The 21,208-nt window shown below is 44.4% G+C and overlaps 1 protein-coding gene across 1 annotated transcript in view; it reads right to left on the bottom strand.

The window, feature by feature from the left end:
• The window catches only part of LOC144809499 (sodium- and chloride-dependent betaine transporter-like), an 887,191-nt gene that overhangs the window by 143,268 nt on the left and 722,715 nt on the right, over positions 1 to 21,208 (bottom strand). The window lies entirely within an intron of this gene.

The following is a 21,208-nucleotide window of genomic DNA, read 5'->3' as shown; positions in this document are numbered from 1 at the left end:
ATGTGTTTTCTTTCCTTACACTTCTGAATGTTTTATGCATCATGTGTTTACCTTTTTCCCTACACCGCTGAATGTGTTTTTGATGCATCATGTGTAATGTGTTCTTGCTTCTACCCCTAAATATATTTTATTCTTAGGTGGTTGTGTCTTGCCTAGTATAGTTTATACTAGAGAGGTTATGTGTCCATGCGTGATCTAGGCCTATGGTTATTAGTATTGCGTAGTGTGTACCTACCTTTACCAGTAGTTACTGGCAGGGGCGGATTGGCACTGCGGGCATTCGGGAATCGGCCGAAGGGCCGCTGTTTCAGTGCCCTCTGTGGGCCGTTTTTTTTCTCCCCTTTCCCAGTCCACAGAGAGTGCTCTCTGCTGTCTGCTCTCTGTCGACTGCGAAATGGGAGAAAAAAAACGGCCCACAGCACGGAGACAGAGACAGAAATGAAAGCGCTTCACTGTGCAGGCCATACAGCGATTATCAGCTGTGGCCTCTACTGCACCCCCTGCCCTGCAAAGCAATCACGCTGAGGGTGGCTGGGGAGGGGGTGATTGTTTACAAGAATCGGCCTCCCTGGGGGCCAGGTGTTTCTCAGGCCTTTTGAGCCATTTTCACCATGGCCCCGCTGGGGCCCACGCCGCCTGGGAAACAGTGATAGTCTTAACACCTCGCCCACAGCCCCTCACATTCAGGGCACAGTGGGCGAGGAAGAATGGGTCTGGCTGTGGGGGCCAGGTGATGTTTTGAAAGCGCACAATCTTCACCTTAGCCCCCCCTCCCCCCCGCCCCCCCCGGTCCCCCTGTGCAAGAAGTTTTAAAAAAAAGGGTTAGAGTTCTTTCTCGGTGTCATTTTAGAACTGATGCATTTTCAATATTACATTCAAGGAAGTCATGGTTGCAGCTTTTCTATTTTATGCAACTAACAACCATTGACAAAACCTATAGTTCTGGCTTGTTGTAGGTGTAACATTACTTGCTGTATTATATATCTGAAAGCAATGACAGAAGCAGCAAAATACCAGTCGGGCGGCACACTATGCTAAGCACAGATTTGTAGCTTAGGTGTTTTAAGCTACGCCCATAATTACATTGAACACCCCCTTTGGAGAGACCCCTCAGTTTTGTCATCCCACTTAAAGCCCTGTAAACAACACCATGTCACAGACACCTCAGGGTCTGGCACTGTGCATCATGCATGACTCATGACTTCCAAGGTTTCAGATTGACTATGTGCAGGGGCATCTTGAACGCCTCCCTTTGCTTTAGGAACTACAGCGAGGGGTGAGTTCCTGATGAGTCTCTTCTGTCTGCAACGCTGCTTACAAAGGCTCAGCTCACAATTATTATGAAAAGGTGGGTGAGAGAGTAAGTGAAGGGATGGCTGGATGGATCAGTGAAAGGGTGAATGGATGAATGAAAGGGTGAATGGATGGATGATGAGAGAGAATGGGTGGAGGGATGAGTGAAATGATGGATGGATTGATTAATTGATAAGTGAAAGGGTGAATGGATGAACAGATGTGTGAAAGGGTGGCCGTAAGGATGGATGAGTGAGTGAAAGGGAGGGTACATGGGCAAAAGATTGGATAGATGAGTGAAGGAGTGAAAGGATGGATGGATGGATGATTGAAAGGATTGATGAGTGATAGGGTCAATGGATGGATGCATGAGTGGATGAGTAGATGGATAGTTGGGTGGATGGAAGGAAGGATGGATGGCTAAGTGAAAGGGTCGATGGAGAGAGAAAGGGAGAACGGATGGCTGAAAGGGTGAATAGGTGGAAGGATGAGTGACTGGGTGGATGGATAAGAAAGTGAAAGAATGGCTGGATAGGTGAGAGGGCAAATGGCTAGATGGATGAGTGAAGAGATGAATTGGGTGAAAGGGTGGATGGAGAGAAAAAGTGAGGATGGATGTGTGGATGACTGAAAGGGTGAATGTGTCTAAGGGTGAGTGACTGGGTGGATGGACGAGTAAGTGAAAGGGTGGCTGGATGGGTGAAAGGGTAAATGGATGGATGAGTGAATGGATGGATGGGTGGAAGAGTGGATGAATGGGTGGATAATGGGTGGATGAGTAAAAGGGTGGATGGAGGGATGGATGAGTGAAATGATGGATGGAAGAATACATGATGGATAGGTTTGCAAATGGTTGAATATGTTTGGATCTGGATTAGCGGCATCTTATGTTTGCCACTTTACATCTCACAATGACTATCCAAGCAGATCTTCCCGACCATTTCTCTCACCAAACATGCCTGCTCAGAACCATGAATTGTAAACAAAATATCAGACTGGACAACCCAGTGCTGTAACCATATATATAGATTATTAGCATATGAAATATCACAAAAAGACCTGCACAGTTGATCAAAGCTGCGTGCATACCGAAAAACAGTGAAGTACACGATTGGTTCAACCTGATATAAACTTATTTTGACTAGTGCTTAAATGGTTGTCTATTTACTTACTTACATAATAATGCGCAACTTCCTCTGATGGGTCTGTAAAACGTACCTTTTGTCCAGAAGGTTTGTTCTGAATTTTAACCCTTTGTCCTGAATTTTTACACTCCCCATCCTGAATTTGCACCCATGCCAGTTGGTCACCCTAGTCCTGACACTCCCATACAGAACTACAGAGTGTTCACCCTGCCTTTTCTATTTGGTTACTCTTGTAACCAGATGCACCACACTGCCAAGCTCTAACTCAAGAGGGGCCATCTAATCCCCTTGGCATCCCACTCTCCACAGGGCTGACCAAAGTAGGCTGAGTAAAGCTAGTACCTAAGTACTCAAAGCTACATCGAGTGTGCCTCAATTGTCATCCCACCGAATCCAGAAAATACTGCACTAGACTCAGTTCAGTAGGTCTTCCTCAAAGGTTTACTTGACTTGCCACATCCAGCACCCAGAAATGCAATGTGTTGCTAGCCGATCCCTTCCTCTGAAGCAAGAAGGAACCGGTAGGAACCATTTTGTTTACCATTTCTTTGCACAATTTACTGATTCATTTGTGTTCCAGTTAATAATGTAACTTTATTTTAAAGGCCTCATCCAAAATGCAGACAAGGGGCATATTTCTCTATATGCGAAACATATTAATTAGTAAGTTTTGGTTCGTTTTTGTTTGTAGTGTGTAGGTCTGACTGCACTCTATTTTAGGTCCTAGGCCAGAATGTGGCAACATGTTTGTGTGTTGATTTCAGGACATGTCTAAGACTTTATGTAATGTGATTTCTCAAAAGAGAGCTGTTTAGCCTCATTCTGTGCTAGGCCTTGTTCGAGGCCTAAGCAACATTTGCAAACTTGGCACTTCTTTCTCTGTGCAGAAGAATTAACTTTTCTAGCATGTTCAGGTTAGAATTCCTTTTTGCAGATTTTATATCATTTTCATGGTTAATTGAGTAATCCTCAGTCTCCTCATGGCCCAGACTTGAAGGCAGCAACAGATGTGAATAAAACTGTGTTTTTTGTATATAGACATCACTTGCTGGCTGTGAAATAAATTTATGACTAGATTGTACAGATACATTTTTTCAGCATTCTTTACACCCCAGACTGCCTTTTCCTCATTTGTGAATTCTTACTTTTGTTATTACATGTTCTGTTCCCAGAGATTCCAGTCTTACCCTTTCTCCTTGACTTTGTACTAGATTTCTGATTTATGTGATGATTAGCTGGTTGGGAAAGAGTATCTAACGACCTTGTGCAGGGCGTTAAGACTGCATGTAAGTATTCAGTTATCAGACCTGCAGTGCTCCTAGTCTTTACCAATGTTACTTGCTCTGTAAGCTTTAAAAGGCTTAATTTACTAAATATTTCTCTACGAATTAGACCTCAAAGAGTAACCAAATAGTGTTTCATGAAAGGGCACGCCCCTTGAATGTGGGCCACGCCCCTTGAACGTGGGCCACGCCCCTTAACTGTAGGCCACGCCCCTTAAATATATGCCACGCCCCTTGAACATGGGCCACTTTTTTCGTCAGTGCCCGGGCCAAATTGTGATCCCAATCCGACCCTGGTTACTGGTTGTGATTTATAACTGTTATTTTGTGCTACAGGGATTTTATATCCTTTATTCTAATTTCTTGACAGTATTTCTATTTCTAAAAGTGTTGATTCTGACAGTGGCCCATGTGGCCCTGTCCTGTAAATAATCCCTTATGAATATTGCCCGTGCCAGTTGGCACAATGTACATGTGTGATTTCTATCTGATGTGTTTTGACAATACAAAAGTTATTTTAATATAACCTTGTGTGGAGTTCCTTTTGTGGTGTGCCTTGGATGTTGTTGCTGTTGTGTGCTGGCGCAAATGCTTTACACATTGCCTCCGAGTTTAGCCTTACTGCTCGTGCCAAGCTACCAAAGGGGGTGAGCAGGGGTTATCTTGGGGTGTGACTCCCTTGCCCTGACTAGAATGGTGGTTTCTGCCTGGCTTTGGCGTCAGCCTTAACCTACCAGAAATAGCCAGTTCTAACACTCAATGTAAACCTTCACAAAATATTCATGAAAAGCAGCCGCTATTCCTTTGCTATCTATAATCGTCAGCCCTAACTCCACATCCTTTACTTCTTTAATCAGATTTCGAACTTGGTCCTTCTTCGCCTTCCACGCTAGCAGTTTACTACAGCCCTCACCATATTCGAAGTGCGCAAGTTGACTTGCATCCCATTTCTCCATAACCCTCTCACTCAGAATTTCCACTAGATCTGATTTTAACTCTATTAGCTCTTGAAGGACCCTTTCATCTGGAGCAGTTCTACCAAGATTTACCATATCAGCCTCACGCTGTCGGATCTTCTTCTCCAAATCTGTAACCTAGCCATAATATAGTCTTGTTTTCTTCGCTCCCATAGCTACCAATTGTCCTCGTAAAATTGCCTTATATGTGTCCCAGACAATCTCAATCCTAGCTGATCCCAAATTGTTTTCAAAAAATACTTTGGTCTCCTCATTCAAAAGCTCTAGTGCTTCCTGATCACAGAGGACCGTATCTAACCTCCATATTGAACCCGATATACCGTCCCCTATTTCCAACCAAAGTGTAGTAGCTGAATGATCCGAAAGATGTACTCCAACATGACCCACATGGGTCACTGAATCGACCAGCCTAGAATCCATCAAAAAATAATCAATTCAAGATTTATGATTATATTTTTTATTATAAAATGAAAACCCTATTTGCTGTCCAAACCTGGATCTCCAAATATCACACAATCCTAACTGGGAGATCATCAACTTAACTCTATTCGAAATTTTGGGATTCACCATAGCTCTACTCTTTTCAGAACGATCTAGCTTATGGTCAGCACAGTATTAAAATCACCAGCCATAATGATCCTACCAGGGAAGTTCAATAGCTCCCTAGCCAGATCATCTAAAGGGCCTATATCATCCTGATTCGGCCATAGTAACCAACGATAAGAAACATTTGCCCACAAATCTTTAATTTCACAATCAGCCATCCCCCTCTTACATCAGCAGCTTTACCCTCAACTGAAATATTTGCACTCTGCCTGATTAAGACTGCAACTCCTTTATTAACAGCTGTTTGAGGAGTATAAACTGCATGAGCCACCCACCGCTGTGCTGAGAAGAGTTCCTTACTTTCATCCCCTGATAGATGGGTCTCCTGTAATATTAAAATGTGAGCCAAAGAATCCCTCAAGTATTTCAAAATTAACTCTCTGCTTGTTTTCACATGCAACCCATTTATATTCTAAGATAGGATTCTCAGCTCTTTTACATTACCCCCACTCATACCAGCCTAAGCCAACAATCTCGTGCATCCTGACAACAAAAAAGCTTCTGAGGAATTTTTCTCCATTTCTCCCCTTACCCTTACCCCCTGCCCCTCCCCCCCCCCCCAAAACACCCAAAAAAACTACCCTTCCCCCCGGGAAACCCCTATTGAATACCCATGGACAAAGCCCCTATGGATGCCCTGCAGCGGACGGTGCGCGTAAACAACCTTCCAACTAAACTAAATTAATGATATGCCTGCCAGGCCTCTGCTTTTTGAAGCACCAAAAAACCTAAAAACAATACACAAACATAACACTGCCTTGCTTACAAACTCCCAGTTTGGCATTGTTCCAGAAAAATATCAACCTCATCAACAGATAGAAAAGAGTGCATTTTATTATTCCACATGACCTTTAAAAAAAACGGAAACTTCAGTTGAACCGAAGTTTCCAGTTTTCTCAATGGCTCCATCCTCTTACCTAGCTCCCATTGTCTATTAGCAGTTACTGATGACAAATCTGATCTTACCTCCACCCTAGCACCATCTACTTCAATTATTTTTTTCTTAAGAGCAGCAGGAGATATGTGGTAGTCTACGAGGTTGGGCACATCTACTGCTTTTTTTTGTTTGGCCGGACGAACTTGGTGAAAATTATGATTTTGCCAAAGATAACATTTTTGTTTGAAACAGTTCCTTTGATATTCAAGAAAGAGTAGTTTGTAAAGCTACAGAGTGAGATCAGTTCCTTCCTATGGGCATCAAAAGGGCCGCGTCTCTCTTGGAAGAAGCTTAGGAGAAAATTTGTTAAAGGAGGCTTAGCGGTTCCGGACTTCCAACTCTATTCATGGGCATTCTTGTTGAAAAACTGTGGAATGCTGTTGGATACCCCGACAAACTCCGTGATTGGGAAAATGTTTTGTGCAATGCTCAGAAAGAATAATTTTAATGAGCATGGTTTTTTATATAAGTTTGCTGATCCGAAATTCTTTAAAAAGGTTAGGCTAAAGGTTTTAAGAGACTTAGCAGAGTTATGGTTTAGAATCAAGAGGGCACTAAAAATTCCATACTATAGCTACACGGCTCTGATTTAGGACGCGCCAGGGTCTCCCCTTTGGTCAAAGGACGCACTGGCTCGACTATTGAAAGGGTGGGGTCCCCAGAGATGGAAGGACTTATTTCCTGATGGGAAGTTAGTCTCATGGGGATTTTGTGAACAAGTTTGGGGCTGGAGTTTCTCCAGGTTTAAATATTTGCAGATTCGTGGCTGGTCAATGGAAATGGGAGACCAAATTGGAAGTTACAACGAGTTGGAGGAGAAGCTTTTTTCAAACTGCCTATTTAAAAAAGAAGTTGCATTGTGGTATTGGCTGATGCTAGAGATGGAAGACGGCCCCTTCAAGTTGCCTGAGACCCTGTGGGGAGATTGCTTGCCGGAGATCGCAACAGAAGACCAATGGCAAGTAACAATATCTATTCTCTATAAAATAGTGAAACCTGCAAATTTAAGGCGGAATAATTTCTTTACGATTCACAGGGCATATTGGTTCCCTCGAAGACTTTCTAAATTCAGCTCTTCCGGTGTGGTGGCGTGCCCCAAGTGCAAGAGTCCCAACGAAGATGACCTGCACATGTTCCTGCTATGTCCGAAGATAAAAGAGTTTTGGGACTCCGTGGGTAGTTGTCTGTCAAGAGCCCTAGGCCTGCAGATCAAGGTAAGCATTGAGCTAGTTATATCTGGAAGACTTGACCTGCAAGGTAAGGGTACAGATGATAATGCTAAACTTATTTTTTACGCTATACTTCTTGCACGGAGAGAGATTTGTAAATTATGGGTTTCACCGCACTCCCCCCCCCCCAACAGAATTGGATTGGTTACGAGCTATGAGATTTATTGCTAAGTTGGATTTTTCGGACCAGACTAAAAAGAGGTATACATTTTGGACTCCATTTTTTTTGTGTTTTGGGTGAGGGAAAAGGTTTTTCGCGTTTTGATAAAATATAAAACCAATGATTAAGCCTTCGCCTACCTCAGCTGGTTGAAGTCTTCTTAGGCATTGTGAAGACTTGTGGTAAGGGTGGACACGCTCTGGAGGAAGACTTTCTGTCCTATTCATACAGATGGCTATGCCCGGAGGAGAGTCTCACTTCTGAACAGCGTTGCGCAAGCCTTTTTTCTGCAAAGCCAGTAAATGAGTTGAAAAGCCTAGGGTGGTTTTGTTGAGTAATGGCGGCGAAAAGGCAATTGAGGAGGAAAAAAAATAAAAAAATACTGTGATGGTGTGTGAAGGAGGGCCACATGCGAAGGGGATGGAACGGCTCTAATGCAGGGCGGGTGGCATCAGGTGCAGTTGTGCCTTCAAATCCATGATCCTAGCACGTGTTTTGCAAATTTAACCAAAATACTCTCTGATAGCCTCAATGCCAGCTTACCAATATTAAGATAGGAAACCTGGTGGACCTGTAACATACAAACCACCTGTGGATCAAATGATGATGGCCCCAGGCCGAGTTCTCCCCGTGCTTCTGCATCACTCTTTCTCTTCTCTCCCCCTCTCTTCTTCCCATTTTCTCAGTGCTTTCTCCTTGATGTTCTCTCATTTTCACCACTTTATCTTTCCCCTTCCCCTGTTTTTTGAGTTCTTTTTTTTGCTTTTCCATCATTTTTCACAGATTTCTCCATCTAATCAGTCACAAGTGGGACACAGCAATTAGAAACAGCAGGTTTCACAGAGCTGACTCCTCAAGAACAGAGGAGAGCTCAGATGCAGTACAGCATGTATAGGCATGAAGGAAACTAGTTGGCAGAATGGGATTGTCATATGAAAGTGTAAGAAAAGACAGTCAGGAATGGGAGCAGGGAAGAGAGAGACAAGATAGTGGGGCTTCCTCTTTATGAAGGATTCAGATGAAATGATGGAACACCATTAAATTTCGCAAGATGGTGGACTGTCACTCGGCTGAGTAGGCTGGTGTCAGGGCTACTCTGGGGAATTCCTCCCGAGTTTGGTTTTCTCTGCCCCCACCTTACTTTGGAGATGAATACTTTGTAACCTGGGTAAAGAAACTCTGTATCATGGCTACATTTTCATCTTTTCTGCACCCCTGCGAGCTACATTGATATGCTTTTGAGACTTGCCACCTTCAGGAAAAGCTTACCTCCAAGATGCTCTGGTTCTGGATGGGATCCACTTCTAACGGCTGCTCCCTCCTGGGGCTGCACCTCCCGTATTGCACTTTCGCTGGTATGGCTCCGAAGGTAGCTCCTAAGAATGCGGTCGTAACTGCTAAGACCCTAGGCACTACATGCTCCAAAAGCCCAGGCAAAGCGACGGATGGCGTGAAGGAGCCGCGCGCTGCCCGTGGAAGCGAGGAGGCAGCTGCAGGAGCAGCAGGTACGCTACAATTGGTCTCCACAGCTTCTGGGAAGGGCAAGCAGACCCTTCCAGACTTCAGTCTATGAAGGGGAAAGTGCCCTTAGACGGATGTGGTGGAAAGCAGAAATCGTTAAATACTTCAAAATCACCAAAAGGTCCTGCTGTAAAGGCGGGAGAGGGAGTACCTGTCTGCTCACCCTCCACCTCCAATCACGGCGAGGTCTGTATCATAGCAACCCCCCACCCAGAAAACTGATTTTGTGATACCCGAAACTACCCCGAGTGGTTTACCGAGTTTGGCTGGGGCAGTTTTGGTGAGTAGCATTGTGACGTGGGGGGGAGAGGAAACTTTTGCCAGCAGCAGGGCAGGGAACAATCAAATCCATTCTGGTGCTTGGTCTTCAGAGCAGGACATTGTGGGTCCTGTAGTCCAACTAAGTTCTGAAGTCCCTGCTCACCCTGCAATTGTGAACTTCCAAGGTGCTTGCCTAGATCCTCTCTCAGAAGCCTCTGGCGATTTAAAGGAATCTGAAGGAACTGATCATTTTTATTCTATGTCGGATCACTCCGGCTTATCAGAGGAAGAGGGTCCTGAGCTAGAATGGTCAGATTACGACAGCAAGTCTGCTGATTGACGTCTGAGTCAGGTGTCCAAGGATGAGGCTTCATTTTGTGGCGCCAGCACGGTTCGTAACGTTACGAAGCTCAAAGATCAAGGGCCACCAGCACTAAGTAATGCTCCAGGGTCTCTCGCCTCAATGGCGTGGGATTATTCTTTGTCGGCACAGCCAGGCCTAGCCGGTGGGGTTGGCTTTATCACTGCTGTAGGGGATAGGATGGGGGCTCTCCCAGAGCCTCCAGCCGAAATAACTGTCTATTATTTACCAAACTATTATGGCCCACCGTGAGTAGACGCGACAGGAGAGTGCCCGAACGCAAGGAGCCTGTCGCAGGATGCAAAACTCAATTCGTAGAGTTGCAGAAACTTGTTTGGATTTTGCTGTCAGGATTGTTGAAGCCGATGAATGCATTTCTACGCTGGAAGACGCGATGGCCACTCAGAAGGGACTTGCTGATATAATTAAAGACCAACGGGAGGATATGCTATGGAAGTTGATTGACTTGGAAAACAGGGCTAGAAGGAATAACCCGAGGATTCTAGGGATTGATGAAGGCAAGAAAGGTCAAGACGTCAGGCAGTTTGTCTTCGAGCTGTTCACTGAAGCCTTCCCTGAGGTCACGCAGTGGGACTGGCAGTTGGAAGTCACACGGGCGCATCGTTTCCCATTGAAGAAGAAGCACAACTCTGGCCCTCCTGGAGATAGGCCTCGAGCAATTCTTATTGTTTAAATAACTTTTTTACCAGGTAGAAAATGTATGATCTTGCTAGACCCGATAGGAGGAGGGCTGGGAAGGGCTGCAAATTTTTTGTCAAACCAGACTTTTGTCCAGTAACTGTTGAGCGGAGGTGGCAGCTCTGCCAGCTAATTGCTCCGTTCCAGGCTAAAGGTGTCCAATCCTTCCTGCTTTTCCCTTCCGAACTGAAAGTAATCATTCAGGGCCAAACTAAGTATTTTGTATCCGAGGCCCAGGCGAAGGAATTTCTGAATTCTATTTAGTTATTAATTTGTTTTTTCTGTTCACCAGGGGCGGTGTACTTGATGTTGATGATGCATTATAATGAGGGCTGGGCTGATCTCTCTCGTTTTTTCTCTGCTGCATTATGTATTCTCTTGTTTGGCAGTCAGCTCTGATCCTCAGATGTTGTTAAAAGGGGAGGTTAGATCCAGGGGAGAATGGGGGGTACCAACCTAAACCATCGCAAGGATATTCGGTCCTGTTGCCACATTATTATTATTATTATTATTATATATATTTTATAAAGCGCTTGGTTACACCAGCAGGTGTGTCCCCGCGCTGGTTGCTGCCGTTGCTTCCTTTAGCGTTTTGGTCTGACTGTGCGAAGATCCTACTTCGAGCCCTGCGGTTTGGGGAACAGGATTGTTTTGAGCTCTCTCCGGAACGTTAGCTCCGAGGTTTCCAAGCGCAGCTTTTCTGGCAGCTTGTTCCATAACCTAGCAGTCAAGGCTCTGAAAGATTTTCCCCCAATTCTTGCTCTTTTTACCTTCGGGACCTGCACCTGCCCCGTGCCATAGGATCTTAACTGGCGGATGGGCTCGTACCGCTTAAGATAGTTATGCAGGTACCTAGGGCCTCTTCCCTGGAGGATCCGATGTCCTATACAGAGGGCCTTAAACGTCACCCGTTCCCTAATAGGGAGCCAGTGAAGAGTTCTCAGAGCTTTTTGTGATGATGCCATTCTAGGTAGTTGAAGGATCAGACGGGCCGCCATATTTTGTATACGTTGCAGTCTAGAGACGCATTTTTTCGCTGGCCCCTAGGTACAGTACATTTCCGTAGTCCAGCCTGGATGTTATCAGGGCATGGACTAGGGTCTGGTGTACCGGCATGAGCATGAGGTCCAGCGTTTTCCTGAGGACCCGTAGTGTGCCAAAACAAGTGCCTGCCACTTGTTTGGTCTGGTGGTCGAAGGATAAGTTTTTATCTAGCCAGACTCCCAGGTTTTTCACTAGGTTGCTGGGTGTGGGCAGTTCACCCAGTTCGTCCGGCCACCATGCTGAGGTCCACACTGATGGAGATTTACCTACGATCATTACCTCTGTCTTATTTCCATTAAGATGGAGGCAGTTGTCCGCCATCCACCCGGCCAGTTCTTGCATGCATCTCATGAAATTTGCCGTACATTGCTCCTCTGGTTGCGTCAGCGTCACAATCAATTGCGTGTCGTCGGCATACGACACTGTCTCAACCCCAAATAGGGGGGTGAGGGGGATGGGCTGTGTTGGGTGGGAGGGGGACGGGGAGGGTTCGGGGTGAGTGTGTGGGTGGTGTGGTGGGTGAGTTTTTTTCTGGTTCTGAGTCCTAGTCGTGGTACGGTGTCGTCAGGGATAGCAACAGGATGTTTTTCATTCCTCAGATCAGGATTAAAAAATATGTTCTATACCAGTGGAGAGTAGGATGCTATTCTTTAGCTAATGGGGCAGAATAGATTGCAACTTTGCTCATGGAACATCTGCGAGCTGAATGATGGGAGAAAGCGCGGTCTGTTGTCTAAGATTGTTCAAACATTTCAGGTTGAAATACTGTGTCAATACAAACAAACAAGTGAGGGGGGCCCTAGGGGAAAAGTTTAAAGACCTATTAGTATCTTGTCCCCCAACTCAATTATCAAAAAAACACGGAAGATACAGTAGGTCTAATTAGCTATCATAATAGGTAATCCTTATTATGAAGGATCAGAGTAATTGATACCTAGTGGTTATCTGAAAAAACACAGGAGAGCAATCAGAACAGTCTCAATTCGTGAGTGAAGGAACCCATCAGCACACCGATTGGTGGAGCCTCATCATCTGGGTTTTGTAGCTGCGAATGATGCCCGTGAGGCAACTCCTCAATTAATTCAATGAGGGTTGTAAAGTGCGGATCATCAAACGCGCAAGAAACAAACCATCACACAGAAGACGGGTGTTATAAAGAGCTGATAGGAAAAATTGCAGTGCCCAAAAGAAAACAATAGTGGTGAAAAAGTTAAAAATACCTGTCGATATGACTAAAGAGTAATTTTATTGGGGGTGACCATCAGGACGGTATGTTTTAAAAGCAGAGTGGGTATAGTATTTTGAAAAATATTACTAACCATCAAAGATATAAAGTGGTCAACATGTTTAAGCCCTTTCGGGCTTTCGTCAGGAACTATGAAGTTCACTACTGCAATTGTGAAAAAGGACCTACCGATGGTATGGTCTCTTCAGTCAAAGAGCTCTCCTGTGAAGTCAGTACTCAAAAAAGAGGATACAAGAAAAGAAACAGTCTATATACAGTAGTCTCTCAGAAGTTTAGTAGATCTAAGTATGTACAGACTGATTTCCAAACACTGTAAATATCATATTACAGTCATATATTATCTACTCACCCATCATTGAAGGGAGGATAGGCCTCACCTCTCCTGGCACTCGCTCAGGAAGAAAGAGGCCACACTCTAAATGAAAGAAGAGGGGATGAACTTGCAATCTTAAGCATAGAATATATAACTTTTTGAGGAGCTAACAACTAAACAAGCGAACAAAGCAAGGCAGGACTGCGGGGCATAGGGAAAATGAGAGGTGACTCCTCAGTATGCCCCCTATGGAAATGATAAACTTATTACCATAAACCTATGCTCTCATCAATATTGATAATAAAGGACTATTTCCAGATAACAGAATATTTCAGAAAAGGAGTTGGTTGCTGGGCGCAGTTACTCTGAAAAATCCTGAGACCAAATTGGCTAAGTCAAAACAACTCGCAAATATCATGGAAAGACTCAGTATTACTCCATGTATCTGCCCATAGAGACCCGAACGTCTATTTTACAAAGATATTAATGCCTGTAAAGATAACGCAGCGCTCACCCACCTGTCCGTCGTTGCCTCGGTCGTTTGACTGAGCCGAGGGGAAGGTGGTGAGGCTGCGTGTGTAAACGTGTCAAAAGGGACTGTGGCGGACCTGAATGGCAGCTAGCTTGAAAAACGACTGCATTCTGATTGGTCATCAGTTCTAGACCCCAACCAATAGTGAGCTGGGAACGCGGGGACTGTGTGCCTCGCTGTTTTCCCCATGTTGCAATGATGTCAGTGCTAACCTGATTGGGCGCAGAAACCGGATGCGGAAATAAATAGTCCCGGTTCATGTTTGTTATTGCATTAGTACTCGTTCCTTGGTTGAATGGACTGCCAATGACCGAGCAAGGCGACCGAGGAAAATAAACACTCGTGTTTCATACGGGAACAGAGTATTCATAATGTAAAGAACATTCACTCAATAGATCGAGCGCGTTGCGTTAGTTAGCCAAATTCGGGAAACTATCTCCGTTGTTTAACCTCGTCGGCTTCTTTTCATTATTCGATGATGCAGACTGCCCTGATTGCTAAGAAATCCCTAATGTGAATAGAGAGCAATCAAGTTTCCGCGCCAAAAGGGCACAAAGACTAACAAAGAGCAGCGTCATGGGTGGTTGAATGTAACGCATTCCTTCAAAGCAGGTGGAATGGAGAGAAACAATCTACCATTGATCATATGTTGCTTTGGCCTTTCTGACTAGTTATGTTATTTTGTTGAGTGATGGTACGCATTCTTATAGCACTTAGTATCGATGCGGGTATCCACAGCATTCTGTGATGACTCACGTTTTATTTAAAAAAACGTGTGTTGAAGCTATGGGCAAGGGTGACTGTATTTACAGAATAGAAAAGATATATGTATACCTTTGTTTTCAAAACATGATCTCATCAACCTTAAACCCTTGGGGTTGGTTTAGAGCTGTAACCAAGGAATATCATCGTTCAACCCCCGTGTGTCGCATTTAAGTTTAAAAACCCATTTTTGTTCTTTTCTGAGTAGGTAATGTGAGATGTCACTAACATGTGGAGGTATGTATGGTTGTTCCAAAACCACCCATTCCAAATCATCAGCCGAATGTTTCATTCTGAGGAAATGGGAAGTCAGGCGTGTGGCTTGTCTGTTGCATCGAATCGTGCTCTTGTGTTCTTGTATCCTTAGTTTTATTTTTCTCGTTGTCATCCCTATATAGCGCAGGGAGCAAGGGCAGGTGATCTGATATATAACCCTTTCGCTGTTGCAATTGGTATGATTTTTCAACACCCATGGACGAGTTGTTCCAATATCTACTGACAGAGTTTTCTTCGTCTGGGGACACACCGAGCAACTCCCACAGGGATAATGACCCTGTACTGGTGGCAAATTCCACAGTCTGGTGGAAGTGTCGCATCTGGTAGTCATAGGTCTGGTGTGGACTAACTCGTCTTTTCGTCTTTTAGATTTGTACTCCTCTTAAATGAAAAAAGAGGCAAAGGGATGTTATCTCCTGTGCTGTTCAGAATGCGCCACTTATGTCTGATAATCTTCTGTATTGTGGACGAGGCAGTACTGAAAGTAGTTACACACACCAGTCTATTGAGTGGAGGTTTTACGATATCCGATGCAAGGAGTGCATCACGATGGTTGTTGGAGGCTCTCTTGCATGAATTCTTAATAAGCCTGCTGGGATATAGGCGTTGTTTCAATTTGTCTGACAGGACTACCGACTGGGTGCGGAAGTCTGATGTGGCTGAGCAATTCCTTCGAACCCTCAAAAACTGCCCAAACGGGAGATTCTCACGGAGGGATCTAGGATGATGGCTGTCAAACCTCAACAGAGAATTGCGTGACATGGGCTTGCGGTATAGGCTACTCGCGAGGTGTCCCTCCTCTGGGATGATCAGCAAATCCAAAAAAGCAAGTTCTGTTTTGCTGTAGTCCACTGTGAATCTCAGAAATGGATTCTGGTCATTTAGCCAGGTCTGAAAAGATAGTACAGACTGGCTGTCTCCACGCCATATTACTAGGATGTCGTCTATGTACCTCTTCCACAACACCATCTGATGGAAGTATGGATTGTTGTGGTTGAGGACATGATTGGTTTCGAAATGGTGGACGTAAAGATTCGCCAGACTAGGCGCAAATTTACTGCCCATAGACGTCCCAGACGTTTGAAGGTATAGGGAGTCTTCGAAACTAAATTTTTTTTCGGTCATAGCAATTCTGGCTAGATCCATAATAAAGTGGATAGGTGTTATACTGTCATGTATAGTATTTTCAAGAAGTTGCTGTACAGTTTGTAGGGTTTCTGCTTGCGGTATGCATGTATACAGCGACTCTACATCAAAACTGACAAGCATGTCTAAGTCAGTGTTGAAAGCTGTCTCTGGTAACAATCGCAAGACATCTTTGGTGTCCTGGAGATATGTTGGCATGGTTTTGACAAGTGGTGCCAAAAACACATCTACAAACGAGGACAAAGGTTCCACCAATCGGTGTGCTGATGGGTTCCTTCACTCACGAATTGAGACTGTTCTGATTGCTCTCCTGTGTTTTTTCAGATAACCACTAGGTATCAATTACTCTGATCCTTCATAATAAGGATTACCTATTATGATAGCTAATTAGACCTACTGTATCTTCCGTGTTTTTTTGATAATTGAGTTGGGGGACAAGATACTAATAGGTCTTTAAACTTTTCCCCTAGGACCCCCCTCACTTGTTTGTTTGTATTGTATTATGTGCAGCTCTGGCTGCGGGTCTGATTACAATTAGGCTTTCTGCTTAAGTTAAGCCTTTTTCTGAGGAGAAACAACTTTAAGCGAGAACATGGCAGAGTTTGCTGGCTTGGGTTTTGATGATGAGACTCTTCAAACCATTCTAAATGATAACCCCAGTATGCTTGATCTCGTTCCCACAACAACACAAACACCTTTAGGGGACTGGGACACTGTGTTGAATCTCAAAAAAAGCCATTCACGCACTATAGTACATGGACAGATTATGGCCGAATATTTACATGGGAAGTGCGCCCCCACAGGCCTGATAGTCACCAACGCAACCAGACTTTTTCTGACAGACAAAACTTTTATTAGAGATTGGTCGCTGATAGCCTGGCGTTGCACGCGGGACTGGCTTATTTTAATTATTTCAACTGCCAAAAGGGTAGCGGATGCTATTCTGGTAGAAATACAGCTCCTAGAAGGCCAATCAAAACAACTCTAACTACGAAACGCTTTGAGAAACAACAAGAGGAATCTAATAAAGCTAATAAGGAATATAAAGAACCCATATTTTTTGCAAAAATTGAGAAATTTAAAAAGGATCTGGCAAAATTTTCTCATGAAAAAATCTACCCATATACTAGTGAAGATTATATTCCCATTGATTCCAATAAACAAGGCAAATCATATGGATCAAACTACACCACCTCCTCTGATGCAGATTCCTCCGATTCGGATGGCAATGATACTTCCCAGTGGAGAGGTAGAGGTCGGGGTCGCAACAATCGACCTAACCGTAGACGCCAAGGGCAAGGTAATATGTACCAGCAATCACCATGGTGGCCACCCACCCCTTGGGGTTACCCACAGTTTCCACCACCGATGCCTCATTATGCCATGCAACCACAGTATTATGACAGCCAGGCTTTTTTAGGGCAAGCCCGAGGCTGGAACAGAGGGAGACGGAGAGGCCCCAATCAAGTTCAATGGGCAGACGAAGCAGATCCCCCAGTCACTCGCAGCAAGCGAGGCCTATGATTGAGACACATGATGATACTGAAGATTTGGTAGTGAACTTAAGCACTCGCACTTTATCTCCCCAAGAAAAACAAGTTCTCAATAAGGGCTTTGGCTTTGTTCCTACCAACAATGGAGATGCCTTTCAACTTCGCGGTGAAGTGGAGAGATTTTTTCGGAGTGTGAGATTACACTTCTTTTTCAAAGAAAATAACGCAGACCTTACACAACCACCTATTGATATGAATACAGGGCTTAGGACCAAATCAACTTTTATGCCTTTGTTACACCAGGTGCCATCGAGAGTAGACACCTTTGAAAACGCTGTACTACATGAGATACAAACACTGGATCTCTCCAAACAGGGCAATTTTCAAAACCTATCCAAGAACGAGAGACAAGCTCTTGCCACTCTATCTAACGACAAAAACATTACGATCAAACCGGCCGACAAAGGGGGTGCCATTGTGATTCAAGACACCACCGCCTATCGGTCTGAATGCCTTAGACAGTTGGGGAACAACCAGTTCTATACACCTCTGAGTACGGATCCAACAATCAGACTCCTTACTGAGATTAAACATCTGGTTGAGGAAGCTACTGCGGAGGGGTGGATCACAACGAGTGAAGCCAAATTCCTGGTCACTAACCACCCCATCACTCCGTACTTCTACACGCTGCCCAAAATTCATAAAACTATCAGGCCCCCTCCAGGACGCCCAATAATATCGGGCATTGGATCATTGCTGGAACCTTTGTCCTCGTTTGTAGATGTGTTTTTGGCACCACTTGTCAAAACCATGCCAACATATCTCCAGGACACCAAAGATGTCTTGCGATTGTTACCAGAGACAGCTTTCAACACTGACTTAGACATGCTTGTCAGTTTTGATGTAGAGTCGCTGTATACATGCATACCGCAAGCAGAAACCCTACAAACTGTACAGCAACTTCTTGAAAATACTATACATGACAGTATAACACCTATCCACTTTATTATGGATCTAGCCAGAATTGCTATGACCGAAAAAAAAATTAGTTTCGAAGACTCCCTATACCTTCAAACGTCTGGGACGTCTATGGGCAGTAAATTTGCGCCGAGTCTGGCAAATCTTTACGTCCACCATTTCGAAACCAATCATGTCCTCAACCACAACAATCCATACTTCCATCAGATGGTGTTGTGGAAGAGGTGCATAGACGACATCCTAGTAATATGGCGTGGAGACAGCCAGTCTGTACTATCTTTTCAGACCTGGCTAAATGACCAGAATCCATTTCTGAGATTCACAGTGGACTACAGCAAAACAGAACTTGCTTTTTTGGATTTGCTGATCATCCCAGAGGAGGGACACCTCGCGAGTAGCCTATACCGCAAGCCCATGTCACGCAATTCTCTGTTGAGGTTTGACAGCCATCATCCTAGATCCCTCCGTGAGAATCTCCCGTTTGGGCAGTTTTTGAGGGTTCGAAGGAATTGCTCAGCCACATCAGACTTCCGCACCCAGTCGGTAGTCCTGTCAGACACATTGAAACAACGCCTATATCCCAGCAGGCTTATTAAGAATTCATGCAAGAGAGCCTCCAACAACCATCGTGATGCACTCCTTGCACCGGCTATCGTAAAACCTCCACTCAATAGACTGGTGTGTGTAACTACTTTCAGTACTGCCTCGTCCACAATACAGAAGATTATCAGACATAAGTGGCGCATTCTGAACAATACAGGAGATAACATCCCTTTGCCTCTTTTTTCATTTAAGAGGAGTACAAATCTAAAAGACGAGTTAGTCCACACCAGACCTACGACTACCAGATGCGACACTTCCACCAGACTGTGGAATTTGCCACCAGTACAGGGTCATTATCCCTGTGGGAGTTGCTCGGTGTGTCCCCAGACGAAGAAAACTCTGTCAGTAGATATTGGAACAACTCGTCCATGGGTGTTGAAAAATCATACCAATTGCAACAGCGAAAGGGTTATATATCAGATCACCTGCCCTTGCTCCCTGCGCTATATAGGGATGACAACGAGAAAAATAAAACTAAGGATACAAGAACACAAGAGCACGATTCGATGCAACAGACAAGCCACACGCCTGACTTCCCATTTCCTCAGCATGAAACATTCGGCTGATGATTTGGAATGGGTGGTTTTGGAACAACCATACATACCTCCACATGTTAGTGACATCTCACATTACCTACTCAGAAAAGAACAAAAATGGGTTTTTAAACTTAAATGCGACACACGGGGGTTGAACAATGATATTCCTTGGTTACAGCTCTAAACCAACCCCAAGGGTTTAAGGTTGATGAGATCATGTTTTGAAAACAAAGGTATACATATATCTTTTCTATTCTGTAAATACAGTCACCCTTGCCCATAGCTTCAACACACGTTTTTTTAAATAAAACGTGAGTCATCACAGAATGCTGTGGATACCCGCATCGATACTAAGTGCTATAAGAATGCGTACCATCACTCAACAAAATAACATAACTAGTCAGAAAGGCCAAAGCAACATATGATCAATGGTAGATTGTTTCTCTCCATTCCACCTGCTTTGAAGGAATGTGTTACATTCAACCACCCATGACGCTGCTCTTTGTTAGTCTTTGTGCCCTTTTGGCGCGGAAACTTGATTGCTCTCTATTCACATTAGGGATTTCTTAGCAATCAGGGCAGTCTGCATCATCGAATATTGAAAAGAAGCCGACGAGGTTAAACAACGGAGATAGTTTCCCGAATCTGGCTAACTAACGCAACGCGCTCGATCTATTGAGTGAATGTTCTTTACATTATGAATACTCTGTTCCCGTATGAAACACGAGTGTTTATTTTCCTCGGTCGCCTTGCTCGGTCATTGGCAGTCCATTCAACCAATGAGCGAGTACTAATGCAATAACAAACATGAACCGGGACTATTTATTTCCGCATCCGGTTTCTGCGCCCAATCAGGTTAGCACTGACATCATTGCAACATGGGGAAAACAGCGAGGCACACAGTCCCCGCGTTCCCAGCTCACTATTGGTTGGGGTCTAGAACTGATGACCAATCAGAATGCAGTCGTTTTTCAAGCTAGCTGCCATTCAGGTCCGCCACAGTCCCTTTTGACACGCTCACACACGCAGCCTCACCACCTTCCCCTCGGCTCAGTCAAACGACCGAGGCAAGGACGGACAGGTGGGTGAGCGCTGCGTTATCTTTACAGGCATTAATATCTTTGTAAAATAGACGTTCGGGTCTCTATGGGCAGATACATGGAGTAATACTGAGTCTTTCCATGATATTTGCGAGTTGTTTTGACTTAGCCAATTTGGTCTCAGGATTTTTCAGAGTAACTGCGCCCAGCAACCAACTCCTTTTCTGAAATATTCTGTTATCTGGAAATAGTCCTTTATTATCAATATTGATGAGAGCATAGGTTTATGGTAATAAGTTTATCATTTCCATAGGGGGCATACTGAGGAGTCACCTCTCATTTTCCCTATGCCCCGCAGTCCTGCCTTGCTTTGTTCGCTTGTTTAGTTGTTAGCTCCTCAAAAAGTTATATATTCTATGCTTAAGATTGCAAGTTCATCCCCTCTTCTTTCATTTAGAGTGTGGCCTCTTTCTTCCTGAGCGAGTGCCAGGAGAGGTGAGGCCTATCCTCCCTTCAATGATGGGTGAGTAGATAATATATGACTGTAATATGATATTTACAGTGTTTGGAAATCAGTCTGTACATACTTAGATCTACTAAACTTCTGAGAGACTACTGTATATAGAGTGTTTCTTTTCTTGTTTCCTCTTTTTTGTGTCCTGACTTCACAGGAGAGCTCTTGGACTGAAGAGACCATACCATCGGTAGGTCCTTTTTCACAATTGCAGTAGTGAACTTCATAGGTCCTGACGAAAGCCTGAAAGGGC

The sequence above is a fragment of the Lissotriton helveticus genome, chromosome 1_1, assembly GCF_964261635.1.
Source record: "Lissotriton helveticus chromosome 1_1, aLisHel1.1, whole genome shotgun sequence".
Classification (NCBI taxonomy): domain Eukaryota; kingdom Metazoa; phylum Chordata; class Amphibia; order Caudata; family Salamandridae; genus Lissotriton; species Lissotriton helveticus.
This window is presented reverse-complemented; position numbering and strand designations above follow the sequence as displayed.